The sequence below is a fragment of the Ranitomeya variabilis genome, chromosome 8, assembly GCF_051348905.1.
Source record: "Ranitomeya variabilis isolate aRanVar5 chromosome 8, aRanVar5.hap1, whole genome shotgun sequence".
Lineage (NCBI taxonomy): Eukaryota > Metazoa > Chordata > Amphibia > Anura > Dendrobatidae > Ranitomeya > Ranitomeya variabilis.
In genome coordinates this window covers 179783917-179807159 of record NC_135239.1, presented here as the reverse complement: position 1 = coordinate 179807159, position 23243 = coordinate 179783917, and the positions used below count along the sequence as shown (strand labels likewise).

The 23243-nt window shown below is 44.4% G+C and overlaps 1 protein-coding gene and 1 long non-coding RNA gene across 3 annotated transcripts in view; one reads left to right on the top strand and one right to left on the bottom strand.

The window, feature by feature from the left end:
- The first annotated feature begins 13992 nt into the window (after positions 1–13992).
- The window catches only part of HRH1 (histamine receptor H1), a 269772-nt gene continuing 260521 nt past the window's right edge, over positions 13993–23243 (top strand). The window contains exon 1 of one of the 2 annotated variants that reach the window (XM_077275993.1): positions 13993–14403. The gene's annotated coding sequence lies outside the window, so the exon portion shown is untranslated. The remainder of the gene's footprint in view (positions 14404–23243) is intronic. The other variant, XM_077275992.1, reaches the window with a different exon arrangement.
- LOC143788929 (uncharacterized) overlaps positions 22537–23243 on the bottom strand; it is a 38965-nt gene continuing 38258 nt past the window's right edge. The window contains exons 2-3 of the long non-coding RNA XR_013218759.1: positions 22716–22806; positions 22537–22583 (exon numbers count right to left, since the gene is read on the bottom strand). This is a non-coding gene — a long non-coding RNA (uncharacterized LOC143788929). The remainder of the gene's footprint in view (positions 22584–22715; positions 22807–23243) is intronic.

Here is a 23243-nt window from a genome sequence, read left to right as displayed (position 1 = left end):
GGCATGTGCCCAAACAGTGGTTTACCCCCACATATGGGGTATCACCGTACTCAGGACAAACTGGACAACAACATTTGGGGTCCAATTTCTCCTATTACCCTTGGAAAATTAAAAAATCCTGGGCTAAAACTCATTTTTGAGGAAAGAAAAATTATTTTTTTATTTTCACGGCTCTGCGTTATAAACTTCTGTGAAGCACCTGGGGGTTATAAGTGCTCACTATGCATCTAGATAAGTTCCTTGGGGGGTCTAGTTTCCAAAATGGGGTCACGTGTAGGGGAGCTCCAATGTTTAGGCACACAGGGGCTCTCCAAACGCGACATGGTGTTCGCTAACGATTGGAGCTAATTTTCCATTCAAAAAGTCAAATGGCACGCCTCCCCTTCCGAGCCTTGCCGTGCACCCAAACAGTGGTTTACCCCCACATATGAGGTATCAACATACTCAGCAGAAATTGCCCAACAAATTTTAGGATCCATTTTATCCTGTTGCCCATGTGAAAATGAAAAAATTGAGGCTAAAAGAAATTTTGTGTGAAAAAAAAGTACTTTTTAATTTTTACGGATCAATTTGTGAAGCACCTGAGAGTTTAAAGTGCTCACTATGCTTCTAGATAAGTTCCTTGGGGGGTCTACTTTCCAAAATGGGGTCACTTGTGGGAGCGCTCCAATGTTTAGGCACACGGGGGCTCTCCAAACGTGACATGGTCTCTGCTAGCGATGGAGATCATTTTTCATTCAAAAAGTCAAATGGCGCTCCTTCCCTTCCGAGCCTTACCATGTGCCCAAACAGTGGTTTACCCCACATGTGAGGTATCAGTGTACTCAGGAGAAATTGTCCAACAAATTTTAGGATCCATTTTATCCTGTTGCCCATGTGAAAATGAAAAAATTGAGGCTAAAATAATTTTTTTGTGAAAAAAAAGTACTGTTTAATTTTTACGGATCAATTTGTGAAGCACCTGGGGGTTTAAAGTGCTCACTATGCTTCTAGATAAGTTCCTTGGGGGGTCTAGTTTCCAAAATGGGGTCACTTGTGGGGGAGCTCCAATGTTTAGGCACACGGGGGCTCTCCAAACGCGACATGGTGTCCGCTAAAGATTGGAGCCAATTTTTCATTCAAAAAGTCAAATGGCGCTCCTTTCCTTCCAAGCCCTGCCGTATGCCCAAACAGTGGTTTACCCCCACATATGAGGTATCAGCGTACTCAGGACAAATTGGACAACATCGTTCGTGGTCCAGTTTTTCCTTTTACCCTTGGGAAAATAAAAAAAATGTTGCTAAAAGATCATTTTTGTGACTAAAAAGTTAAATGTTCATTTTTTCCTTCCATGTTGCTTCTGCTGCTGTGAAACACCTGAAGGGTTAATAAACTTCTTGAATGTGGTTTTGAGCACCTTGAGGGGTGCAGTTTTTAGAATGGTGTCACTTTGGGGTATTTTCAGCCATATAGAACCCTCAAACTGACTTCAAATGTGAGGTGGTCCCTAAAAAAAATGGTTTTGTAAATTTTGTTGTAAAAATGAGAAATCACTGGTCAAATTTTAACCCTTATAACTTCCTAGCAAAAAAAAAATTTGTTTCCAAAATTGTGCTGATGTAAAGTAGACATGTGGGAAATGTTATTTATTAACTATTTTGTATCACATAACTCTCTGGTTTAACAGAATAAAAATTCAAAATGTGAAAATTGCGAAATTTTCAAAATTTTCGCCAAATTTCCGTTTTTTTCACAAATAAACTCAGAAATTATCGACCTAAATTTACCACTAACATGAAGCCCAATATGTCACGAAAAAACAATCTCAGAATCGCTAGGATCCGTTGAAGCGTTCCTGAGTTATTACCTCATAAAGGGACACTGGTCAGAATTGCAAAAAACGGCAAGGTCATTAAGGCCAAAATAGGCTGGGTCATGAAGGGGTTAAAGAAGCATCCAGAAATAGATGGAAACAAAGTACTCGAGTTCAGAAGTGGTAATTCCAGCTCCAGTAGCGTAAAAGTCCCACCACTACCTCTTACATACAGATGGTAAACTGTGAATGGACACCTTAAATCAGTTAGTTTTGCCGGCTTTGATGAATTTCTGCGTGCAGGACACCATAAAAAACATGAATCGGTCAATGAGTCCATGGAGGAAAGCAGCAAGGCTTAGAATTTATAAGGCAATAATCCCTGACTAGATGACTTTCATACGCTATACCTACTGCAACACCTCACCCTAGACAAATTGCAGATAAGAGAAGTACTATTGTAGAATATACAGTATAAGGGATTTAAACCGACCTTGAAAAGATTTTTTTATTGTACGTAGAAGCCACAAAGTCTGGAGGAACGCAAGTAACATTGGCAGCTTTGTTGAATTTCTGAGTGCAGATCAACAACCATAAAAAACATGAATTGGTCAATAAGTCCATGGAAAGAAGCAACAGCAAGGCTTAGAATTTCTAAGACAATAATCCCTGACTACATGTCTGTCATACACTATACCTACTGCCACACCCCACCCTACACAAATTGCAGATAAGTGTGGTATTATGATAGAATATAGAAAAGATTTGAACCGGTCCTGAAAATATTTTTTCTTGTATGTGGAAGTCACAAAGTTGGAGGAAGGCAAGTAACACTGGCAGCTTTGATAAAATTTCTGAGTACAGATTACCATAAAAAACATTACTCGGTCAATGAGTCCATGCAAAAAAGAAGCAGCAACGCTTAGGCCGAGATCACACTCAGGAGCAGAGCGTGTGGCCGCATAGCAATACATGAAGCCGCACGCTCCGCTCCTGAGTGCCGGCGGCAATGCCTGGTATTAACATGCGAGACTCGGCTGTATTATTAGCATGTGTGATCACAGCCTTTAGAATTTATAAGACAATAATCCCTGACTAGATGCCTGTCATACGCTATACCTATTGCAACACCTCACCATAGACAATTTGCAGATAAGAGAGGTATAGTTATTAGAGATGAGCGAATATTTCAATATTTGGTTCAGATTACGATCGCCGATTTTGCAATATTCACCAAATCATTCAACGAATATTCGTCGAACATAGCTGTCCGCCTCTGGATGGAGTCAATGGGAGGCAAAAACAAATGCATACACAACACCTTCAAACGGGCCCAAAAGCTGCTAAAACATATCGAATTAGGGGCGGACACCAGGAAAGTGGCCTCAATTCACTTACAGTACAAATTTTAGAATGGCATGGCAGCAATCGGTCATGCATCAGGTATCAGGGTCTGGACCACCATTTACAGCTTTGAATTGAACTTCAAATTAAGATGAGGTGGGTGAGGCATCGGTGTAGACCTGCTGTGCTGGGAACCCTGATTGTTGTGAATTTACCTTTTTGGCTCCCTCTAGTGGTTACTAGTGATTTGACTCTGGGAATGTCTGCCATCCCTTGTATGCTCACCTGGGTCGTTAGGTCAGGGGTGTTGCTATATAAGCTCCCTGGACCTTCAGTTCAATGCCTGGCAACGTTGTAATCAGAGCTAATCTGTTGTGCTCTTGTCTACTGATCCTGGTTCCTGCTAGATTAAGCTAAGTCTGCTTTCTTGCTTTTTGCTATTTGTTTTTGTTTGCATTTTTGTCCAGCTTGTACATAATCTGTATCCTAACCTTGCTGGAAGCTCTAGGGAGGCTGGAGTTCTCCCCCCGGGCCGTTAGACGGTTCGGGGGTTCTTGAATTTCCAGTGTGGATTTTTGATAGGGTTTTTGTTGACCATATAAGTTATCTTACTACATTCTGCTATTAGTAAGTGGGCCTCTCTTTGCTAAACCTAGTTCATCTCTGTGTTTGTCATTTCCTCTTACCTCACCGTTATTATTTGTGGGGGGCTTGTATCCAACTTTTGGGGTCTATTCTCTGGAGGCAAGAGAGGTCTTTGTTTTCCTCTTCTAGGGGTAGTTAGTCCTCCGGCTGGCGCGAGACATCTAGCGACCAACGTAGGCATGTTCCCCGGCTACTTCTAGTGTTGGCGTTAGGAGTAGATATATGGTCAACCCAGTTACCACTGCCCTATGAGCTGGATTTTTGTACTTCGCAGACTTACTTGTTCCTCTGAGACCCTCGCCATTGGGGTCATAACAGTTTGCCAGGCCAGTATTAAATGTTAAATGCATTGCAGAAGCGGGATTATAAGAAAGAAAATTCTGAGTTTTTTTTCCTCTTTCTCATTTTTTTTTCTTTTCCCCTTTACCTCTGAGTGGCTTGTGTTTGCTGCAGACATGAATGTCCAGACCTTGATTACAGGTGTGGACCAGCTTACTGCTCGTGTGCAGGGCATACAAGATTATGTTATCAGAAATCCTATGTCAGAACCTAAGATACCGATTCCTGAACTGTTTTCCGGAGACCGATTTAAATTTAGAAATTTCAGGAATAATTGTAAATTGTTTTTGTCCCTGAGACCCTGTTCATCTGGAGAATCCGCTCAGCAAGTGAAAATAGTTATTTCTTTTTTACGGGGCGACCCTCAGGATTGGGCCTTCTCGCTGGCGCCAGGAGATCCGGCATTGGCTGATATTGATGCGTTTTTTCTGGCGCTCGGTTTGCTTTATGAGGAACCCAATCTTGAGATTCAGGCAGAAAAAGCCTTGCTCAGGGCCAGGACGAGGCTGAAGTGTATTGCCAAAAATTTCGGAAATGGTCCGTGCTGACCCAGTGGAACGAGTGTGCATTGGCTGCAAATTTCAGAAATGGCCTTTCTGAAGCCATTAAGAATGTGATGGTGGGTTTTCCCATTCCCACAGGTCTGAATGATTCCATGGCCCTGGCAATTCAAATCGACCGGCGGTTGCGGGAGCGCAAAACCGCAAATTCCCTCATGGTGTTGTCTGAACAGGCACCTGATTTAATGCAATGTGATAGAATCCTGACTAGAAATGAGCGGAAAATTCATAGACGCCAGAATGGCTTGTGTTACTACTGTGGTGATTCTACACATGTTATCTCAGCATGCTCTAAACGTCTTACTAGGGTTGTTAGTCCTGTCGCCATTGGTAATTTGCAACCTAAATTTATTCTATCTGTAACTTTGATTTGCTCACTGTCATCGTATCCTGTCATGGCGTTTGTAGACTCAGGTGCTGCCCTGAGTCTGATGGATCTGTCATTTGCCAAGCGCTGCGGTTTTGTTCTGGAGCCATTAGAAAATCCTATCCCTCTTAGGGGTATTGATGCTACGCCTTTGGCAAAAAAATAAACCGCAGTTTTGGACACAGGTTACCATGTGCATGACTCCCGAACATCGGGAGGTGATACGTTTTCTTGTTCTGCATAAGATGCATGATTTGGTTGTTTTGGGTTTGCCATGGTTACAGACCCATAATCCAGTCTTGGACTGGAAGGCAATGTCGGTGTCAAGTTGGGGCTGCCATGGAATTCATGGAGATTCCCTGCCCTTGTCTATTGCTTCTTCTACGCCTTCGGAAGTTCCGGCGTATTTGTCTGATTATCAGGATGTCTTCAGCGAGTCTAAGTCCAGTGCACTGCCTCCTCATAGGGAATGTGACTGTGCAATAGATTTGATTCCTGGCAGTAAGTTTCCTAAGGGGAGACTGTTTAATTTGTCGGTACCTGAACATACCGCGATGCGTTCATATATCAAGGAGTCTCTTGAGAAGGGGCATATCCGTCCTTCTTCTTCCCCTCTTGGTGCGGGATTCTTTTTTGTGGCCAAAAAGGACGGATCTTTGAGGCCTTGTATTGACTATCGGCTTTTAAACAAGATCACTGTCAAATTTCAGTATCCTTTGCCGCTGTTGTCAGACTTGTTTGCCCGGATTAAAGGTGCCAAGTGGTTCACCAAGATAGACCTTCGTGGTGCGTACAACCTTGTGCGCATTAAGCAAGGCGATGAATGGAAAACCGCATTCAATACGCCCGAAGGTCATTTTGAGTACTTGGTGATGCCATTTGGGCTCTCTAATGCACCTTCAGTTTTTCAGTCCTTCATGCATGACATTTTCCGGAAGTATCTGGATACATTTTTGATTGTTTATCTGGATGATATTCTGGTTTTCTCTGATGATTGGGACTCGCATGTGGAGCAGGTCAGGATGGTTTTTAAGATTTTGCGTGAAAATTCTTTGTTTGTTAAAGGCTCAAAGTGTCTCTTTGGTGTACAGAGGGTTCCCTTTTTGGGGTTCATTTTTTCCCCTTCTGCTGTGGAGATGGACCCAGTCAAGGTCTGAGCTATTCATGATTGGACTCAACCCTCGTCAGTTAAGAGTCTTCAGAAGTTCTTGGGTTTTGCTAACTTCTACCGTCGTTTTATCGCAAATTTTTCTAGCGTTGTTAAACCATTGACGGATATGACCAAGAAAGGCTCTGATGTAGCTAACTGGGCTCCTGCTGCCGTGGAGGCTTTCCAGGAGTTGAAACGCCGGTTTACTTCGGCGCCTGTTTTGTGCCAACCTGACACCTCACTTCCCTTTCAGGTGGAGGTGGATGCTTCGGAGATTGGGGCAGGGGCCGTTTTGTCGCAGAGAGGCCCTGGTTGCTCTACTATGAGACCTTGTGCCTTTTTCTCCAGGAAGTTTTCGCCGGCAGAGCGAAATTATGATGTGGGCAATCGGGAGTTGTTGGCCATGAAGTGGGCATTTGAGGAGTGGCGTCATTGGCTCGAGGGTGCTAAGCATCGTGTGGTGGTCTTGACTGATCACAAAAATCTGATGTATCTCGAGTCTGCTAAACGCCTGAATCCTAGACAGGCCCGCTGGTCATTGTTTTTCTCCCGTTTTGACTTTGTGGTCTCGTATTTACCAGGTTCTAAGAATGTGAAGGCCGATGCTCTGTCTAGGAGCTTTGTGCCTGATGCTCCTGGAGTCGCTGAACCTGTGGGTATTCTTAAGGAAGGAGTTATCTTGTCAGCTATTTCCCCTGATCTGCGGCGTGTGTTGCTGAGATTTCAGGCTGGTAGGCCTGACTCTTGTCCATCTGACAGATTGTTTGTGCCTGCTAAATGGACCAGCAGAGTCATTTCCGAGGTTCATTCCTCAGTGTTGGCAGGGCACCCGGGAATTTTTGGCACCAGAGATCTGGTGGCCAGGTCCTTTTGGTGGCCTTCCTTGTCAAGGGATGTGCGGTCATTTGTGCAGTCCTGTGGAACTTGTGCTCGAGCTAAGCCTTGCTGTTCTCGTGCCAGCGGGTTGCTCTTGCCCTTGCCTGTCCCGAAGAGACCTTGGACACACATCTCTATGGATTTCATTTCTGATCTTCCGGTGTCTCAGGGCATGTCTGTCATCTGGGTGATATGTGATCGTTTCTCCAAGATGGTCCATTTGGTTCCTTTGCCTAAGCTGCCCTCCTCTTCTGATCTGGTTCCTGTGTTCTTCCAGAACGTGGTTCGTTTGCACGGCATTCCTGAGAATATTGTGTCGGACAGAGGATCCCAGTTTGTTTCCAGGTTCTGGCGATTCTTTTTGTGGTAGGATGGGCATTGATTTGTCGTTTTCGTCCACTTTTCATCCCCAGACTAACGGACAAACGGAGCGAACTAATCAGACTCTGGAGGCTTATTTGAGGTGTTTTGTCTCTTCTGATCAGGATGATTGGGTGACCTTCTTGCCGTTGGCTGAATTTGCCCTTAATAATCGGGCTAGTTCCGCCACCTTGGTTTCGCCATTTTTCTGCAACTCTGGTTTCCATCCTCGTTTTTCCTCGGGACATGTGGAGCCTTCTGACTGTCCTGGGGTGGATTCTGTGGTGGATAGGTTGCAGCGGATCTGGAGTCATGTGGTGGACAACTTGAAGTTGTCACAGGAGAAGGCTCAGCGTTTTGCCAACCGCCGTCGCGGTGTGGGTCCCCGACTTCGCGTTGGGGATTTGGTATGGCTGTCTTCTCGATTTGTTCCTATGAAGGTTTCCTCTCCCAAATTTAAGCCTCGCTTCATTGGTCCTTACAAGATATTGGAAATCCTTAATCCTGTATCCTTTCGCCTGGATCTTCCGGTGTCGTTTGCCATTCACAACGTATTTCATAGGTCCTTGTTGCGGTGGTACGTTGTGCCTGTGGTCCCTTCTGCTGAGCCTCCTGCTCCGGTGTTGGTTGAGGGCGAGTTGGAGTACGTGGTGGAGAAGATCTTAGATTCTCGTCTCTCCAGGCGGAGGCTTCAGTACCTGGTCAAGTGGAAGGGCTATGGTCAGGAGGATAATTCCTGGGTGGTCGCCTCTGATGTGCATGCGGCCGATTTGGTTCGTGCCTTTCACGCCGCTCATCCTGATCGCCCTGGTGGTCTTGGTGAGGGTTCGGTGACCCCTCACTAAGGGGGGGGTACTGTTGTGAATTTACCTTTTTGGCTCCCTCTAGTGGTTACTAGCGATTTGACTCTGGGAATGTCTGCCATCCCTTGTATGCTCACATGGGTCGTTAGGTCAGGGGTGTTGCTATATAAGCTCCCTGGACCTTCAGTTCAATGCCTGGCAACGTTGTAATCAGAGCTAATCTGTTGTGCTCTTGTCTACTGATCCTGGTTCCTGCTAGATTAAGCTAAGTCTGCTTTCTTGCTTTTTGCTATTTGTTTTTGTTTGCATTTTTGTCCAGCTTGTACATAATCTGTATCCTAACCTTGCTGGAAGCTCTAGGGAGGCTGGAGTTCTCCCCCCGGGCCGTTAGACGGTTCAGGGGTTCTTGAATTTCCAGTGTGGATTTTTGATAGGGTTTTTGTTGACCATATAAGTTATCTTACTACATTCTGCTATTAGTAAGTGGGCCTCTCTTTGCTAAACCTAGTTCATCTCTGTGTTTGTCATTTCCTCTTACCTCACCGTTATTATTTGTGGGGGGCTTGTATCCAACTTTTGGGGTCTATTCTCTGGAGGCAAGAGAGGTCTTTGTTTTCCTCTTCTAGGGGTAGTTAGTCCTCCGGCTGGCGCGAGACATCTAGCGACCAACGTAGGCATGTTCCCCGGCTACTTCTAGTGTTGGCGTTAGGAGTAGATATATGGTCAACCCAGTTACCACTGCCCTATGAGCTGGATTTTTGTACTTCGCAGACTTACTTGTTCCTCTGAGACCCTCGCCATTGGGGTCATAACACCTGATACCACGTGCAACAGCTTAACCTGCTTTTATGCTCAGCCACACTCAGGTTGCACAAATATCAGTTTCATAGACTACTATTGTCAGAAAAATGTAAGGATAGTAACATGGGTAGTTGACCGAAAGTAAGTGGAGGCCTGCCGGTCTCAGAGGCCTACTGCTACAGGCAACACGCATGAACCCAAGAGATGGAGACTGTAACAGGCAAGGTGGTGGTACCACTGTGCACTGTGCCGTAGCCCTTGAAAAGCCTGGAGGGGTGTAACTAGGTGGTCTACTAAATCTGACCTTGGATAAGCAACAGCAGTCGACATCTCGACCAAAGGAGGGATAAGATGGTGGAACCAGGTTCTACTCCAGGGCTGACCTACAGAGGGTGGCAGCTGATCCCCTAGAGTGGGAAGGCTGGTACGGCCCAAAGGAGAGATGCAGAATGCAGGCAGGCACTGTAGGGACACTGGAACCACAGGTGCAGATGGGACCAGCTGAGAAGCAGAAAATGCACTGTCAGGTGCAGACTGGACCAGCTGTTAGACCAATAAAGTCTGGCAGGTGCTAGCTGGATCAGCAGTTAGACAGATGAGCACTGGCCGGTTGCGGGCTGAACCAGGTATTAAACAGATGGGCACTGGCAGGTGCGGGCTGGACCAGGTGCTGAACAGATGAGCTCCTGAAGGTGCGGGTTGGACTGGCTGTTAGACAGATGAGCACTGGCAGGTGCGTGCTGGACCAGGTATTGAACAGATGAGCTCTGGCAGGTGCAGGTTGGACCGTCTGTTAAACAGATGAGCATGGCAAGTGCGGGCTGGACCAGGTGTTGAACAGATGAGCAATGGCAGGTGCGGGTTGGATGGGCTGTTAGACAGATGGGCACTGGCAGGTGCAGGCTGGACCAGGTGTAAAACAGATGGGCACTGGCAGGTGTGGGTTGGACCGGGTCTTGAACAGATGAGCCCTGGCAGGTGCAGGTTGGACTGGCTGTTAGACAGATGAGCGCTGGCAGTTATGGGCTGAACTGGGTATTAGGTAGAGGAGCACAGGCAGTTGCAGTCTGATCCATGTGTTAGGCAGAGGAACATTGGCAGGTGCGGACTGGACCAGCTGAGGAACAGGAGAGTGCTGGCAGGTGTGGACTGGACCAGGTGTTGAACAGATGGGGACCAGTAGGTGCAGGTAGGACTGGGTGTTGAACAGATGGGCACCGGTAGGTACGGGCTGGACTGGATGTTAAACAGATGGGGATTGGAAGGTGCAGGCTGGACCAGATGTTAGACAGAGAAGCACTGGCAGGTGCAGACTGGACCAGGTGTTGAACAGATGGGCACTGGCAGGTGCGGGCTAGACCAGGTGTTAGACAGATGAGAACTGGTAGGTGGAGGCTGGACCAGGTGATAGACAGAGGAGCTCTGGCAGGTGCAGGCTGGACCGGCTGATGGACAGAAGAGCTCAAGGAGGTACGAGCAGACGGGAACAGTGTAGGCAAGCAGACGGGCAGGCCTGGGGAACCTGACAAATAGCAAGCATGCAAGGCAAACTAATAACATTGCTCAGGCACCTTCATATTGGAGGAGGAGCCTTAAATAGAAAGTGTCTCTCAGCTATTGCCAGGTGAAACCTATGGCGATGCATATGATACCTTTTAAAGGGAGCGCACTCTAAGCATAGTGCCCGGGGACCTGCGAGCGGTTCACGCACCCTGGGCCTGGGCAGACATGGGTGAAGAAATAAATGTGGGACATAGGCTGCGTTGCTGAGAGACTCTGTGACTCTCCCGAGAGAGTGAGGCAGAAGGCAGAGGTGCTAGCGCTACAGAAACCCAATCAACTTTTTTAAAAATTAGGGGCAGATACCACCAAAGTGGCATCAATTTCAGCAGTGTAGAAATAGTTTAATGGGGACTGACACCTCTTCCGCTACAGCCAACCCAGCAGATGGAGAGACCCAATCCGAAGTCTCCACATTTCCAAAAATTAGGACCTGACACCACCAAATTGGCATCAATTTACCAGAGGATAAATTGTATAATGGGGACCGACATCTATTAGACTACAGGCAACCCAGCACATGGAGACCAAAATAGGACTCTTTAAATAAAAAAAAAAATAGTGCCAGACACCACCAAAGTTTCATCAATTTCACTAAAGTATAACTAGTATAATGGGGACCGACACCTCTTCCACTACAGCCAACCCAGTAGATGGGGACCCAATCAGGAGTCTCCACATTTACAAATATTAGGTATTGATATTGAGTTCTAGATACTTCTGCACCATCCTCTTCAGTCGTTCACCACGTGTCAGACTTGTACTCTGTTGTGTTTGTGCACGAGCTAGTATAAAAAAATGTGTCAAAGGACTCACAGAAATTGCTTCTGCCACTTACACTGCTGCTGCTAATGTTTTGGCGTTGACAATTTGACGTGCTGGAGGTTGGAAGTCTAGAGCTGTGTGCCTCACTGATGTCTTGGGGAAAACCTCTCTTAAGGTTGTGTAAAAGCATGTTTCTATACTCCAGCATTCGTGAGTCCCTTTCCAGGGTGGGAAGCATCTGGTAAAATTTGTTTACTCTTATAACGTGGATCTAACAGAGTAGTCAGTAGTATTTTGAATCACAACTATATGGGGATCATGTTGCAGCAAGAAGGTACTCATATGTTGGGCTTTACCATGAGGTCCAAAACCATGCTGTGTTGGTGGCTGGGTAACATTGATGCTTGATTCCTCCATCCCCTCCCACCAACCACAAACAACTGAGAGGGGATGATTATCCTCTTCATCTCCTGACAGTTGATCGCCCATCACCTCTTCCTCCTCCATTTGTTCCTCGGCTCTTTCACCTTTACTAACAGTTTGTTTGGTATCACTAGCTTCCCTCGATAGCAGTAATCCACCCTCCCTTGGCACCCGCCTGTGTGACGACAGTCGGGAACTTTGAGACATTGTTATCCCTTCCGCATCCTCCTCTGCTTCCTCCTCTTCCGCTAGGACCACCACCTCCCCCACGGGCTATACAGTCTGTTCCAGCATGAAAATGACTGAAATAGTGATAATGATGATGGCATCGCCAGTTAACCATCTTAGTAGCCATTTCAAAACAGAGGAGAGGAGGTGCAGAGGAGGTGGTCCTAGTGGAAGAGGAGGAAGCAGAGGAGGATGCGGAAGCAATAACAATGTCTCAAAGTTCCAGACTGTCGTCACATAGGTGGGTGCCAAGGGAGGATGGATTACTGCTTAGCTTTCTCAGCTCTGCTGCATTGATAAATCTAAATGCTCTAATTGTGTCAGAACTGCTGCACCCAGTGAACTAAGTGATGCATCATTGGAATCAGGGTCTCTTTGCCCTCATCATGCTGCTCTCAGAAGAGGTAGCAAAAACCTGCTGACTGATTGCCTTTAACATGCGCACATACCCTACGGTATCAATATCATGACTTGTGACAGTTTTCCTTTAATTTGTGGATTGCTTCTGCATCTGAAGAAAAAAATTCAGGTAGTAGAACTATATTTGGGGATATTGCTATGGTCTGACATACAAAGTAATCTTCATCTTAAGTCTATATCTATTTAACTATTTTCTAATATATACTAGAATTAAGAATTTCCTATCCTTCCCTAACTACACTATCTAACTACTTTGCTTTTTTTACTACTTTCTTTTTCATGACAAAAAACACAAAAAGAGGACTAAGAATCCTCCAAAAATTCAAAAAAATAATACCACACATAGGGACTACAGCGCCTACCTGTCCAGGTCTCTGGACTAATGCACTCCAAGGATGCAGGAAACCCATGTGATAAAGATGGCAGTAATGCAGGTGCAAAATGCTGATTGCACAAAAGAGGCTTGCATAGGGTGACCTATACAAGCCCCATACAAGCCTCTTTTGTGCAATCAGATACTCATCAGCATTTTGCACCTGTATTGCTGCCATCTTTATCACATGGGTTTACTGCATCCTGGGAGTGCATTAGTCTAGAGACCTGGACAGGTAGGCGCTGCAGTCCCTTTGTGCGGTATTAATTCTTTTTTGAAGATGATTAATTTGAGAATCTCAAATGAGACATCATCAGTGGGCGGAGACTGTGATCAATGCGATAGCCTCTGCCCCCTCTCTAAAATAAAGTGTCATGAGTGACACAATGACAGTGCACTATCTGTTGCTGGTTTAGATCAGCAGTAATGAGCGCACTGCTCGTGTGTGTTCTTAGATTATCCATCAATAAGAGACATGGCGGAGCTGGCTTTTCTAGTCTTATAACGCACCCAAACTGCGCTCTGGTGTTGGCTCATTATTGCTGATCTGAATCGGCACTGTCTCAGAGCGCACTGTCATTGTGCACATCACATAGTGCACATTGCGCAGGGAGTCCAGCCTCTGTAACGAGCGTCACTGATAACACTTTGTTTCAGGGTGGGGGCAGGGTTTCAGAGAAACCGCATCTTCTCCCCCTGATAACGCTTCATTTGAGTATCCCAGTGTGCACTGTGATTCTCAAAGGAGGCGTCATCAAAAAGGGAAGCAGGAAAAAAAAAGAAAAGAAGTTAGATAGTGTAGTTAGGGAAGGATAGCAAAGTTTTAATTCGAGCATATTAGAGAAAAGTTTAGATTATGGCATTAAATAGGTAGGGATTTATGATGAAAATTACTTTGTATGTTGGACCACCCCTTTAAGCGATTTTATAATATATTCTGAATCTGAGCATGTTTTCTTACCGTAATCTGTAGCACCTTACCTTGTTAAATGTTGAACATGTAATGATTAATCAGGCGCCTACATAAAAGCTGTAATAAGCATGATGGAAGACTATTTTCAGGAAAGCCCGGTGATTTCAGCCTAATAAGGGAACACAAAAAGAAGATGAGATGACAAATGATATGTAAAGTAAATAGTGGGATGGAGGGAGTGCAAGCAGTGGGAGGGAGATTCTCAAGAATCATTGGAAAGAGTATTTCGCTGGGTGGCGGATTTCTTCTGAGGACTGTATAGAATGATTTTTCTATCCCTGAGGGTTTCAACAGTTGTCAAGAAAAGGCTACGGTTCTGGGCGGGAGGGAGAGGAGACTCGGAGGTAGCTGCATCATTCACAAACGCACACAAAGGGAGAAGGGAACGATGGACCAGACATGAGGATACAGAGAAGGAGAACATGTGTAAACTCCCTTTTCCATCTCTCCGGGCAGCTCAATTTTTATTTTTTTAGAATTTTTCCAATCTTTTCTTTTGCAAACCTCCAGACCTTGAATCAACGACCATCAATCAAGAAGATATTTTAGAGGATGCAAAAAAAACACGAAAACAATCGGATCCCAAAAAGGAATTTCAACAACTTTAAAGAACACAAAAACCTGGTGAGTAATTAAACTTTACATGTACGGAGCAAATAGAGAATGACTGAGGAGGAAAAATGTTTCATTCTTTATCCGGGAGGATTTTGCTGGATACGCTTGCACATTGTAATGCTTAAAGTTTTAATTCTAAAGAAAACTGCAGATGTTGATAGATTTGGTTTGTCATGATCTCATATGATTTTTGCATAGGACTGCAAGTAAAACGTACCAAATAGATGTGTGATGAAACATGTGCAACAAGAGACGAATATGTATACATTTGAGACATTTATTATGTTAGTGCCAAGATGTGACTTGAAAATATTTGGAAAATTGGATAAATAATTGAGGAGATGCATCATGAATATTGAGGAAGACCACCGGTTGTTGTGGCATGCTGTATCTGTGTCCCTTTGTTGGAGTTTTACCAACAGCTTCCTCTGTCAAACTGAAGAAGTACTGTATCTGTGAGTACATGTACTCCAAAAAGCATATTTTTAAGACAGAGATTTACGACGTCTGATCTTGGGTCCGTGAACTGGTCATCTAAAATACCATTCCTTGGTAGATAATCCCTGGACGATGAATTTAGCTTTTGCTGCTCTTAAACCCAATATCTTCACCTCCTTCCCATCTAAATCATAGAGATCTAAGGAGCTAAGTCCTGGACTAACTTGGCTCCACTGATCCTAGAGATCTTCAGCTTAACGACACTGGAGTTAATATTGCTTCTTCGTAGCTTACCAAGCCACCGGTGAAGATCGTTATTACTCCTTGACCAAATTCTTCATTCCTCAGAGCCCGTATTATGATGGGATCAATATGAAGAGGTAACAACCTTTTCCTCCCATGTCAGTCCCAGGGGCAATTAAAGCAGCTCTCCAGATTGGGGAAACGGTGAAATAAACCCTAGAATTATAGTTTGACTTGGGGGTATAAAAAATGGGCTTTCAGACACCGACACCTGAATTTTAAAAGGAGAGACGATTTTTACAACATATGTATACAAATCATTAAAGAGGTTGTTTAGAATAAAATATAAGCGCAGGAAGAACTCCGCTCTTGCCTATGGGTTGTGCCTGGTATGGCAGCTCATCCTCATTTACGTAAATCCGGCTTTGCCCACAGGCGCTCACTTCCGTCTTGAGCGCTGCTAATGATGTCCTGACCTGCACACCTGCCAACACATGTGCTCAATACCTGCCAATCATGCACACGTCTTGGTAAGGGTTCAGGGTCTTAAAGGGTTTATCAAGGCCTTTTTTTACTATGGGGTTAAAATCTAACAGGAATGTAGTTGATAACTGCCTGCCTGTTCCACCCTGTGCCGCCACAGAGTGGTCATTGACCGTTCCTGCCAGCGATTCAGCTGCTCAACGTCAACAGAACAGCTCTTCCTCTTCCAGGCTGCTATGATGACGGGATGCAACTGCCGACGTCATGGTGATTGACAGCAGTTAGGCAGCGTGAGCTGGTTGTCAATCAGCATGACATCACACCGGTCAAAAGAACAAAGCAGCAAAGAAGCCGCTGCTCTTTCAACGTTATATGAAAACCCAAGAAAAAAAACAAAAAATTAGCTATAACCTATGGCCAATAAATCAGTAAATGGTAATAATACATGTAAATAGCATATGATACTTAGTTAACGCTATTTTGATCAGAAAAGCATAAAAGTTATCCCACCATGTCAAGGTGTACCCATCGGGACAGTCTAATCCTGTCTCTAGCATTAAATCCTTACCATGCGTCAATGTGAATAAGGGCAGAGCAGGACAGTGAAAAACTGAGACACCCATCAATGGGAACCTATACAGATGGAAGCTGTCCAGATGTCGACATGACATCAGCTGAAGTCGCTGAATCGCCGGCAAGAGCGCTCTGCGCCGATAGAGATCACCACCGGGAACAACAGGCAGGTAGGTAGTTTTTAGGTCCATAGTAAAAAAAAAAAGTCCTGGATAAACCGGTTAACGTCATTAACACCTCTTCCTCCGATGTGGAAGTGAACGCCTCCAGACGGCTCTCTATTACCCCTTTAAATGGTTCAGCAGCCAGGTACAGCCATGATCAAGAATGGCTTTCTGGAAAAATGAGCAAAGCCCTTTTTCTAATATCTGACAACCTCTCCCACACATAAGGAGCTTTAGATTGCATCTTCGCAGTCCCTGGAGGCAATAACCTGGATATTGAGTTTCTGAACACCAATATGTGATTCATTTCAAACTAAATATATAAGAAAAAGAGCCGAAGAAGATATCTGTTAGATGTGCCATAGCCCCTTTAAATGCCGCCATTGATGAAATGATGAACTTGTTGCTATCAGTGATACCAGTGCACATGTTGAATGTAGGGTTCTATATTCTAGTGCGCGGATCTCGCCTTGAGAAGAGGCTTTAACATGCAATCATTGTATTGACGTCTGGACACAGGAGTGTGTGATAAATCAGCTGCTGGAGGGTTATTTGGCTGTGAAAGCTCATTCATACCTAAAAGATTCTCCAAAAGTGTTTTACTAACAACCCAGGAGCGGACATGGAGGGCCATCAGGGAGGAATGAGTCAAACTATCACTTGTTTTCACATATATAATGTACTACCACTGCTATATGGGATCCGTCTGCAGCGACGCTAACACTGTAGTGCAGGAGTAGAACCTGTGCACTGTGTGGCGGATGAACAAAGCTTGGCTGGTGTGACAGAGAGCCATGGCGAGGCGAATATTTTATGCATGCTCCTTTAAAAATGACATAAAATTGGCATCTGTACTTTTAAGACAATGTGGTAGGATATTTCAGAATGGTTGCGATTGTTTGGCGATATATAATACATTCTGCATAATATATCATAATATATAAAGTTCCGAGGTGTCTAACAACTTGTATAAATTTGCAACTGCCAACTTCTGGTTCCACTGCACCACAGATGTGAATGGTATATCACAACATTAGTTATGCTACTGCTAATAGCCAGTGGAGTAGAGTCTGATGACCCCAGTGCAAAGTTTGGACCTGGGCCCCCATATACATGTTGGTCAGATGTATTTGCCCTTGGATAATTCTAAGTCCTATAAAGATATATGTGTTACTCGCACCCAAATTGTAATAATATCCCAATACTGTATTAATGTTAGCCATCTTGGGCCCCTTCCTGGTATAATGTCCTCCATCCTGAACCCCTTCCAGTAATAATGTTCCCCACCCTGTGCCTCTTCTAGTAATAATATCCACCATCCTGGGCCCCTTTAAGTAATAATGTCCAACATCCTTGGCCCATTCCTGGTATAATTCCCCTCATCCTGAGCCCCTTCATGATATAATGTCCTCATCCTGGGCCCCTCCCTGTAATAAAGTTTCTCATTCTGTGACCATTCTTGGTATCATGTCCCACATCGTGTGTCTCTTCCAGCAATACATATTCCCCTTCCTGCGCCCCTTCCAGTAATATATGTCCCCATCTTGGCCCCTTCCTGATATAATGTCCCCCATCCTGAGTTCCTTCCTGATATAATGTCCCCCATCCTGGGCCCCTTCCTGTAATAAAGTTCCCCATCCTGGGCCCCTTCCTAGTATAATGTCCCCCATCCTGGGCCCCTTCCTGTAATAAAGTTCCCCATCCTGGGCCCCTTCCTAGTATAATATACCCCCATCCTGGGCCCCATCCTGTAATAAAGTTCCCCATCCTGGGCCCCTTCCTGATATAATGCCCCCCATCCTTGGCCCCTTCCTGATATAATGTCCTCCATCCTAGGCCCCTTCCTGTAATAAAGTTCCCCATCCTGGGCCCCTTCCTTGTATAATGTCCCAGGTCCAGGGCCCATCCTGTAATAATGTATTATTGTAATAATCTTCTGTAATAATGTTATGGGGTAATGTTTTTCCGCTGTCCTCTAACACATGTAAAAAAAAATAAAACGATTCTCACCTTCCCCCACTCCCATGACGGACGGCGACCTCTTCTATAGCCTTCTCATTGACTTCTATTATAAAATATTGAGTGCTTTACTACCGGAAAATAGTTGACAAATGTATGTATTATGTCTTATAAAAGATTGATGCTTTTCGAAAGTCTCACGTCTTTTTTTTACGTTATAGATATGAATAGGTCTATTCTTTTGAGAAATTTTAGCAGCAGTTTCTGCAGCATTTTCCATGCTAAAACATTTAAAAAAGTGCACTGTGAACATCCCCTAACAGGTTGCATTTTGGATCTCTGTTTTCTAAGATCTAGATCTTGACTTCATCAGGTGTGACTTTTGAGAAGAATAGGTAATCAGGAGGATGACTCAGTTCTGAATTCCTATGTAACCCAGAGAATGATAATCAGACCATTACGACGGACTCACTTGGCTTCAGACAGAATAATCCCTTCGGATACATGATACATTCCTGTTGAATCACAGAGGTGATTTAAGGCTTAAAGGACAACTCTGTTCATTACAAAACATTGATAAAACCATAATATTCAAGCACTTAAAGTGAATCTATCTCCAGGTTTTCCCTACCTCTTCTGAAAGCAGCATGATGCAGGGGCAGAGCCACTGATTCCAGCGATGTATATCAAAATTTAGTTGTTGTTGTCGTTTTGATAAAATCACAGTGTTGTATCTGCTTTAGATCTACCAGTTCTCTGGAGGCTGAGCCCTGAATAACGCCACCCACACCACTGATTGGCAGCTTTCTATGTACATGCCTAAAAAACTGCCAATCAGTGCTGGGGGGAGTGGTTGGACTACCTGATGGAAGGTTTACTAGTCCTCTAGTGATAATCTCCTGCTGATAAAACAATGATTTTATAAAATCTACCACAAGCAGCCCAGTAAGTGATACATCTCTGGAATCAGGGTCTTTTTTTCCTTGCCATGCTGCTTTCAGATTAGGTGGCAAAGCCTGGTGACAGATTCCCTTTAACATGTAACTGACAATTCCTGATTGGGAGAACTGTGATATGGAGATCACAAAACCTAAAATGAAAGATCATTTTATAGGGTTGGTCTCAATATTAAAACTAATGACATATCCCTTGGCTATGCCATCACTAACCGATCAGTTGGGGGTCTGTTGCCGGGACCCCCCACAATCCTCAGACTGAAAGGCTAAAAGGCAACTTAAATTGCACCCTCTTCAATTTTTTGCTGGGCACAAAACTGCAATATAGCCCTCGAGACCATAATAATAAAAACATTACTTCAATTTCTGTCCGCTGCCGTGTGGTCATGGATAACCTATGTGGAGCCAAACAACAAATTTCTCTTCCCCACTCACCTTAAAATGTATTTTTTGTGACTTTTAGAAAAGGATCAAAGAGCAAAAATTTAAGCCCCTCATAATCATTTCAGCCAATCATTGATCTCAGTGGTCAAGTGTCACAGATACAAGCATGATTGGCTGCAGCGGTCAAGGGAATGACACATGTGACTTTAGCACTATAGGTCCAGCGTTGACCACCAGAGCTTGTAGATGTGCGTGAGTAATGTGTATTTTAATATTTTAACACATTTTCAGCCTTCTTAAAAAAAGCAAAAACATCCCAGTCTACCACTTTAAGAGGACCGATCACTAGATTTCACAGTACGAATTGTGTCCACTATTAAATTTGAACTCCTAGACCTGATGACACCGATGCTTTTACTTACTATAATGGCCGTATAATCCTTTTTTAAAGTGTTCCGGCCTAAAATTAAAATGAGCTCTAGCTAAACCCATGAAATGCTCAAGAATTTTAAAGTAAGGACTCCAGCCTCATCAAGTCTAAGGATTTTCTCTTAGCATGGAATCAGTGTTGGCATATACATGGACATTGATATATTTGGTGATTCAGAATCACATAAGTCTTCCTGACTTTAAACAAAATAAATCTTGTTTAGAGACTATCGATTATCCCAGCATTTAAAAGATAACAGAAGTTCAACATTTTCTTAAAGAGATTGTCGCATTTTCTAAAATTGGTAACATCACAAAGTTCTTATTAAAAATCTTTTTAATTCCTATAATTTGCTGTTCGTTACCTCTATCAAAGGCGGTTGCTTTCCTAGCCAAGGCCTGGAGGGAGCACTTGCAAGCTCCTGACTGTAGACCAAGCTCTAAAGCTGTCCAGATTACCGGATAAGTTCAGCTTCAGTGCACTCCTGTGATGCTACAGAGGCAAAGCCATACCAAGGGTCCAAACTGTCAACTTTCAGGAGCATGTCACCCCCAGACAAATAGTGTTACACACCTGTCTCAGGTATCCTGGGCTCTGCTTCTTTCCACTGGGTCCGCTGCCCTCTGTTGTGCTCCACCACATCAGGTTTCTCAAACCTATTTACGGCCCATTAAGACAGACAATTGGATCTTGGGATTGAGAGCCTAATTTACTGTTCATTACCTCTATCAAAAGTGGTTGCTTTCCAAGCCTAGGCATGGAGGGAGCACTTGCAAACTCCTGACTGTAGACCAAGTTCTAAAGCTGTCCAGATTACTGGATAAGTTCAGCTTCAGTGCACTCCTGTGATGCTGCAGAGGCAAAGCCATGCCAAGGGTCCAAACTGTCAACTTTCAGAAGCATGTCACCCCCAGACAAATAGCGCTACACATCTGTCTCAGATATCCTGGGCTCTGCTTCTTTCCACTGGGTCCGCTGCCCTCTGTTGTGCTCCACATCAGGTTTCCCAGACCTATTTACAGCCCATTAAGACAGACACTTGTGTCTTGGGATTGAGACTATTTTCCTACATTTGTTGTGGTCCACCAGCTGTACAGTTTGTGTTTGCCTGCATTTCATCAATGCTGGGTTCCATTTCATCCATCCTACTTCTCCTGAGATTCCTGAGTGTGTCATCTCCTCAGTGCCCATGTGTCTTCCTACTTACTGCATCACCGCCCTGAGACTGTTTGCCAACCTAGACCTGAGACTTGGAGAACCCACGTCACTAGGTGAACCTAACAATTGGGAAGCTGGGAGGAAGAGGGGCTGTGCATGCCTGAAGATCGAAGACATCTCCTTTAGACCTGCCTACTATATGTACATTACTACTGGACACATACAGAAACTTTACAATATCTCTAAGTCAATTCTAAACCAATGTCAGATAATGCAATTTGCATTTGATCTATTGATTAAAGGTACCTTCACACGAAGCGACGCTGCAGCGATAGCGACAACGATGCCGATCGCTGCAGCGTCGCTGTTTGATCGCTGGGGAGCTGTCACACAGACCGCTCTCCAGCGACCAACGATGCCGAGGTCCCCGGGTAACCAGGGTAAACATCGGGTTGCTAAGCGCAGGGCCGCGCTTAGTAACCCGATGTTTACCCTGGTTACCAGCGTAAAAGTAAAAAAAACAAACAGTACATACTCACCTGCGCGTCCCCCAGCGTCTGCTTCCTGACACTGACTGAGCGCCGACCCTAACAGCACAGCGGTGACGTCACCGCTGTGCTTTCACTTTCACTTTAGGGCCGGCGCTCAGTAAGTGTCAGGAAGCAGACGCTGGGGGACGCGCAGGTGAGTATGTACTGTTTGTTTTTTTTACTTTTACGCTGGTAACCAGGGTAAACATCGGGTTACTAAGCGCGGCCCTGCGCTTGGTAACCCGATGTTTACCCTGGTTACAGGTGTAAAACATCGCTGGTATCGTTGCTTTTGCTTTCAAACACAACGATACACGGCGATCGGACGACCAAATAAAGTTCTGGACTTTATTCAGCGACCAGCGACATCACAGCAGGATCCTGATCGCTGATGCGTGTCAAACTAAACGATATCGCTAGCGAGGACCCTGCAACGTCACGGATCGCTAGCGATATCGTTACAAAGTCGTTTCGTGTGAAGGTACCTTTAGGCTTCGATCTTTGATATTTGAAGATGACTCGAAATCTCGGAAAAGACCAAACCATAGTGTCCCCTATAGGACTACATATCAAATCTCTATACAATTGCTCTGAAAGGTCTTCTCCCTGGAGAATATATGATTTAATAAATCGATGAAAACTCTGAACCCTGCAATATCTGTCATAATACAGTAAATGTGTTTGTTTTTCTCCCTCACCAGTCGCTGAACTACAGAAATGATATGAGCCTTTTCCACCGATCGTTTTACTGAAATTATTTACTGCAGAAAAGCTTTAGTCAAGTTCAGAATTATGCTCTGGTCCTCATTATCTGACGGACTCTGACCTCTGGGATGTGTAATTACACATGAGATTGATCGTGACAACAGCTCTGTGGGAAAAAGGAAAATGAAATTCTTTACTGTCATAAGCTGTTATGTGGGATATTGGTCTAATATTTGAATGTGGATTTCTCACATTTACAGTACAAACATATCAACGGAATTAACTCAGTGAACCATACCTTTAAAATAATAGTCCTCATAATTTTTTGTCTGGACCATCAGAGTACCAGAGGATCATCTAAGAGTTTCAGGTTCTGATACAATAAGACTCTAATAAAAGAAGAAACCAAGGGTAAAGAAGAAGGAAAAGCCAGTTGGAACTGATTTTGAAGACAATCTTTTGTCACTAGTTGTGACGACACCAAGTTTATTCTTAATCATGTCAGATGTATTATACAGTAGGCCAAGGGACATCAGCTATTGTTCATATGAGCCTGAAAGTTGACTCTTGTTGTAGGTTGAATTGATGTTTGTTGAATGGTTGCTGACTGCCTATTGATTCAGTCCTTGCAGCTTATTGTTCTGCAAGTATTGAAGGACAAAATATGCAGGTTAATTGAACACTCAAACAATGAGAGATGACCTCCTCCCACCTGCCCACAAACCTGTGAATAATGGCCTGAAGGACAGCTGTGGGTATAAAAAGGACCTCTCTGTTTCTATAGAAATACTCTAGAGGACAGCAGTCAAGGCACCATGACTCCAAC